General features: G+C 36.6%; 1 pseudogene; it reads left to right on the forward strand.

Moving 5' to 3' along the window:
- The first annotated feature begins 1,402 nt into the window (after positions 1 to 1,402).
- The window catches only part of LOC107105131, a 10,880-nt pseudogene continuing 5,768 nt past the window's right edge, over positions 1,403 to 6,514 (forward strand).

A 6,514-nucleotide genomic window follows, 5' to 3' on the forward strand; every position in this document is an offset into this window, starting at 1 on the left:
TGCATCTGCCTTTGCCTGCTGGCAAAATTGGGATGGCGGGATTGCAAGGTCCAGCATCACTTCCGCTTCTGCATCTGTCGTCAGGGAAAGTCAGAGTTTTCCGTTTTAGAAGTCCCATGATAGCTTGAAACAAATGCTGCCAGGGTCTGCCCCAACTTCTTCAAAGCTTTCTTCTTAAAGCCAATAGGATAGATTACATACTGTTCTAATCCTGCAAACATTAGTGCCATTTATGTTTAGATATTTGCCTTTAAATTTAGAAAGTAAAAGTAAATTGCCAATTCAAGAAAAAAGGCCTACAGATAAGTGTACTTGAAAACTCTACAAAAGCAGCTACTGTACAAATAGCCTGTTTTGAAAATCCCGACCTCTTCTTTTCAATATAAGATGTTATTTAAACATGTACGTTTTTCATTCATTTAAAATGTGAAGACTCTGCAAGGCGTGAAGTAAATTCAGTAAAGTGGGACGCAGGTTGAGTCATGAATGAGTGCAGCAACCCATAGCACTAAACAATTTGACATGGGCAGACAGAACGCTTTTTTATTCCACTACTTTTTGTGTAATAAAGTATTCAGTGACAACAATACATAGATAGTAACATAAGCATGCTTATGTTACTATCTATAACAGTCTGTTATGGACAATAAATCAAAATCAGAGAAAACAATAAAATCTCAATCTGAGTGGCTTAAGGCAGAGTAGGCCTACCAATCCAGGATAAAGTGCTGATAACTCTCGGCCCCTGAGCTAAACCCTTAACCCTACACTGCTCACCATGTGGCGCACAGTGGTAACCCACTGCTCGCCAAAGGGGAAGGTTAAAATGCAGTGGTACATTTCTCCAGATTAATAAAGTCCAATTTGTCATGTTGGGGTCTAAGCGTCTAACCCACATGCAGAAACACTCTCAGGAGACAGGAAAAAGGTTTATTTACAAAGTTTACAGAGGAAATGTGAACGGGGTCTTGACTCGTCAGGCTGGTCACGGGAGTGAAGCAACTAGAGGAGGACAGATCGGTTAGAGTGGATCCAGGAAACTTGCAGTTTAACGGCGGCTTGGATTATTACCTGCTCAGAGGGTATTCTGATCGGCAGGGGGGGGAACCTTGTGGGTCCAGAGGCTGGTTGGCAGGCTGAGGGCTGAGGGCAGAGGCAGAGACGGAGGCTGAGGCGGAGGGCAGACAGGCAGGTTCCAGGCAGCGATTGTTTTCTCCAGGATGACTGATATCCAGATAAGTCAGGATCTGAGAGGCAGAGGAACACAGGGTCAGACTAGTTCACAAAATCAGAGAAACAGATCAGAGAAGCTGGCTCAGGTTTTGTTGGTACCATTACTGGCAAACACTCTGGCAGGGAAGTGTCAGCCTCCTCCTCCTTAAGAAAGCCTCATGATGAGCAGATGGGAAACAGGTGTGTAGAAGTCAGCTCAGGCCCTCAGGAGGAAGATCTCAGGTGCCCTCTGGTGGAGAAAGGTAGACAAACCTCCAGATTCCAACACAATTATTATTATTATTATGTGTTTCGTTCGTGTGTTATATTGCACTCACTTTTAGTGCAAGAGCTCCTTAATATGTCAATCAGCAAAAAATGCGGGAAATGTTTTTGTTTACTGGTCATTTTTGAAAACGTAAAGTACAAATATATTGTTATAAACATGTTAGGAAGATGGTGGTCTGATTCTAATTTAAGTTTAACTCCTTAACATGATGAAAATATGAGCCATAGACCTCCTTTAGAGCAAAATAAAAAGCCTGGTATGTTTGGAGGTTTTGACTATTGATGGCTACAACAGACAAACTGTTGCATATTCAACCATGTCAGTGGGGAAAAAAACCTTTAATTTAGAAAGACGTACACAGGTGAATATATTCACAAGCAACATTATTAGCGACAGAATTTTACGTACTATATTACGATACAAATATATACAGTTCATTTACTTAAATTCAGTACAATAACGTAAAAATTCTTTATTCCAGATCTGCGCTTGTTTACATCAAAAATAATATATAAGCGTAATCTAGCTCCTAGTTTTTGTAGCACACACCTACTTAGAATATTAAGATAATTTTGATCTTAAAAGAAAAATCACTTATCTATTGCTACAATTCCTGCTTTGTATTTTCCTTTCTCCTAAAATAACCCTGAACATATCAACAGAGGCTTAAGTTGGAGAGGTTGTGACCAGAGGTGAACAATCATGTCAAATATCAAATTAAACAGACTCTAGGGAACCTACTGGACCAAGACATTGTGAGCATGAAGGGTTCTTAATTCTGAATAATCAAATAAGCCAAATTGGACTTGACAGAGCATGATGTTTATAAAATGCACACAAAACTCAGGTATGCTAAGCTGTTTTTAATGATAGAAATATTGCTTATGTTTTCCCTCTCCAAATCCATTCAGTACGACCAACGTTGTTTTTGATTACCTGAGTTAGGTTGTTGAATTCCCAATTAAGTTGCAGCAGATTGCTGTCTGAACTGTCTGAGGACCCGCTACCCAAGGTTTCTGTTGCAGCAAACCTACATCATGCAATGTTTGGGTTTTTACCTTGCTTGGGAGTCTGCGTTTTGAGTTGATCTGTTTTCATCGGAAGAAGGCAGTTGCCATGCGAAGCAATGCTTTGCAGAGAACTTCAAATTGTTGATGTTTTTGTTGATAAAATCAGAGAGGAAAGATTCTCCTGCATCCTTTCAACATAGTATCATTATCAGTTCGTACGAAATCGTACGAAAAAATATGCACACTATTTCATACGTTTTGGATGTTTTTCCTCAAAAAAACCCCATCAGTGCGTATGCGCAGGCAGACAGACAAAGAAAGCAGATCCGCGGACGGACGTAAAACTGAGAAAAATAGTGCAAAAAAAGGCCAAAACGTACGAAATTACGGTGCATTACTTTTCGTACGATTTCATACGAACTCATAATGAGAATATACTGATCCTTTAGCTGTAAATTATATCTGTCTCTTTATAGATTTCGTAGTGGTTCGGCCTTGAGCATTCCCTTTTCTCTTCTGTCACTGCTGGAGCATTTCTCCATGGAGATTTAATCTTTCCTGAGACAATTTTCACTTTAACAGGAGCAATGGTGTCTGCAACTTTAGAATGGAAATGATCAATCAGCTGAACTACTGAGTTACAGGGTAGAGCGGAAGCAGAAGGGTAAAGTTATAACACCCTTCCTTAAAACATTTACTTTGGTGATTAGATCAGTGGGAAAAATGGTTTAAAAGTAAACAGAAGTTACAAAAACATAGAAATATTTAGAACTTTGGATGGCCACACCTAAAATATTGCAATTGATTGTGTTTTGGCTGTTTGACATATTGAGTCAAATCAAAACTTCTACGTATATCACACAGTTCTTTTGCACCTTTGTCTTCAGGGTTGTACATGTACATTAAAATCCCCCACAATAATTAAGTAGTCATGTTCAACACTATTCACAAATAAAAGTTCATTGAGATCATCACAAATGTTTGTTTAGGACTTTGGAGTCCTATAAGCATGTGCAAACATAGAGGAAATGTCTAAAAAATGATCAAAGTTTTCACAGCCTGTGGTGTTCTTGATTTGCTGTTTTTCACGTATTTAAAATCTTGGATGCAGTCATTTATATGTTACAAAGATGCTATTTGGGGAGTTAAATCATGTTTGCAAAATTGTATTTCTTTAAACTGTTTTATTTACCCTTTCTAGAATTAAAGAGATATAGAAAAAAAAAAAATACAAACGCTTTACATTTATTATTATTAATCGAAGTCGAGCTTGATAATCAACAACAAAGCAACATAACTTCAGTCTAACTTTAAATGACTCAATTTAGAATAGTTAGAGAATATACAAAATAAAATGGCGCAAATATAACACACTGTCATAGAACACTGCAAGCTGGCTTTGGCAAAACAGAATAGCAATATGAAGATGCATAGACATTCTTGATCAACATTATTAAATGCAGCTCACATGATGAGCATGATGAATCATGTGAAACGCAGTTCAAAGCTTTGTGAATAAGCATTTTTTTTCATAAAATTAAATTAAAATATTTACAAGCTTTTTCCTCCATTACTTTTAATGTGGTTTTACTAGCAGTGATACTAGCAGTGTACCAAATGTTAAAATGCCTTAGAGGGAATAACAAGCATAATGATTTTTATTGTAATACTCATAAACAATTTTTAAACTTAAATAATCTTATGTGGATCCAAAGAAAAAGAGAATTATTTTTCTTCTAATAAAGCTTCCTCCTACCCATGTCTATTTTAAGACAATGTTCTCCTACAGTGAACCTGTAACTTAAAACATCACACAGGACTTTGTTCCAACCTGTTAATGGAAAAACCAGAAGGCTCACGTCAGGGCAATAGCAACAACAAAAAACATGACAGCAGCAGCTGCAAATGACTAAACATTCAAATATAAACAATCATTTCAGTCCATAAGGAAAAAAATGCTCTTTTTCTTTTAATCACCCTGCAAGAACAGTGAAGCCTGAAAGGAGCTAATGAGGTTTTTCCTGTTTTTCCAATGATTGGTGCCTGCACTGCTGGACTTAGAAAGAAATACTTTTATAATGTGTGTAGATTTGACACTCATTGCATTGTCTTCACCCCCTGATAAGGAGCCTTTGCCTCCAGTGACAATTATTTTTCCCCTGTTTTCTCTTCAAGTCTATTTTAGAAACATTTGTGTTTCTGTGTTTCTGAACCGAAGCATGAAGGCTTTAGTCTACAGGCTGCAGTGAAACCAGATGACATTTCAAGTCACTTAGATAAAACACAAAGGAAACGTTGCAAGTAAAAGTCATCTGTAGATCTGTGATTTGAATATGATTTACATGAGCTGAAGGTTTGCATTGACAAATGTAGAAAACAGGGCATGTAAAACTGTCTTTCCATGATCCAATCTGCAGAATGATGTAGAAAAAAAGAGTAGAAAAACACTACAGCATTAATTCAAACAGGATCATCAGCAATTTATCTGTAGATCATTTTTATCTCTGTTGTACTGATGTAGCAGCCCTTAGAGTCCTTAGAATGTGGACTGTTGAAAATAAATCCTGTGACTTCATATCATCCATTTATTGTGTATTATTCTGTAATTAATCTTAATCTCACATTATGAACACATCCTTTTAAAAACATTTTTAAGGATGAAGCTATAGTCCACATTTTTGTAATCAAACAAAGTTGCACAGACGATAAAATTCAGAAACCATTTATGCGAAATACCAGTAGGAGTAAATTAAAGGTTGACATTTATTATGGAGCAGACATTAGTATCATCAGAGCAACAGCTCCACTGTTTAGCTTCTGTATCAGAAACACGACAACTTTCTGAAGGTTGGATTAGAGAAAATATGATTTCCTCTGAGGTCAGAGGTGGAAGCAGGTTGTTAGTTTCTGCTGCTAAGGCTGAACTGGAGACTCTGGATGAGATAGAGGTTATCTCTTTACTACATGAGGAAAAGGATGGCGATGGGTTTTGGTTTGATCAATGGGGAACTTTACTATGTCATCATTAGTGTGAAGGAGGAAGAATCACAGCAGACTTTCTTTAAAAATGTGAAAAATCAGTGTTTTACTGTGTGAAGTATGATGAATTTTTGTTATATAATTATCTTTTATTTATTCATATTTTCTTCTCTATTACAATCAATATTTACCTTTTTACAGGATTGACTGAATTAGTTCAAATTTAATGATTCATGCAATTATGTGTCACGTTTTGGTTGTGGTTTAGAGGACCCAAATACAGAGGCAAAGAGGCTGAGGTGATTTCTTGTAGTTTTAATGCAAACACAAATAATAGATGCAAAATCCAAAAATCCAACTAAAAATGCAATACAGACCAGAACCATGGAGACATGAATATATAGCTGGCAAAGACAAAGGCAGGGCTAATGAGCAGATGAGGAGCAGGTGTGAGAGGAGACAAGGAGGAAGCCAAGGGGAAAGAAAAACTCACAAGAGGACAACAGAGGAAAACAGAAAAACCTGAGAACTAACATAAATCTAGAAAACACAACAAAACAGGAATTAAACCAACAAAACTAGGAAACATGGAACAAAGTAAAGCACAACAGAACCAAAACCATGACATTATGTAATTCATCTCTATTCATTTGTATGATGTTTTAAGAGATAAGAAGATTTAGAAGATTCGTATTTAGATGAATTTGGGCAAAAAAGTATGCCAAAAAATATTTTCACCTGAAAAAAAAGTTTGTTTCATAAAAAAAAACAGATCCATACCTTAAAAAGTTGGTCCAAAGAAAAAATATTTAAACCTGAAAACTAAAAGTTTGCTCAAAAGAAAAAAAAAAAAAACATTCTTCATGAATCTGAGTCTAGTGGTCACTAACCTGAGTATCTATCTGTAGAATCTGTATCTATCTGTACAGGGAATCCAGCAGGCTGGTCCCAGCTGATGATTAGTGCAATCCAGAACAGTCAATAAACCAGTTATATCTGCCTGAATTCTGGGTCCTATTTTCTG

This window comes from Cyprinodon variegatus, unplaced genomic scaffold (genome assembly GCF_000732505.1).
Source record: "Cyprinodon variegatus isolate N-32 unplaced genomic scaffold, C_variegatus-1.0 Scaffold2085, whole genome shotgun sequence".
In the NCBI taxonomy this organism is placed as follows: Eukaryota; Metazoa; Chordata; class Actinopteri; order Cyprinodontiformes; family Cyprinodontidae; genus Cyprinodon; species Cyprinodon variegatus.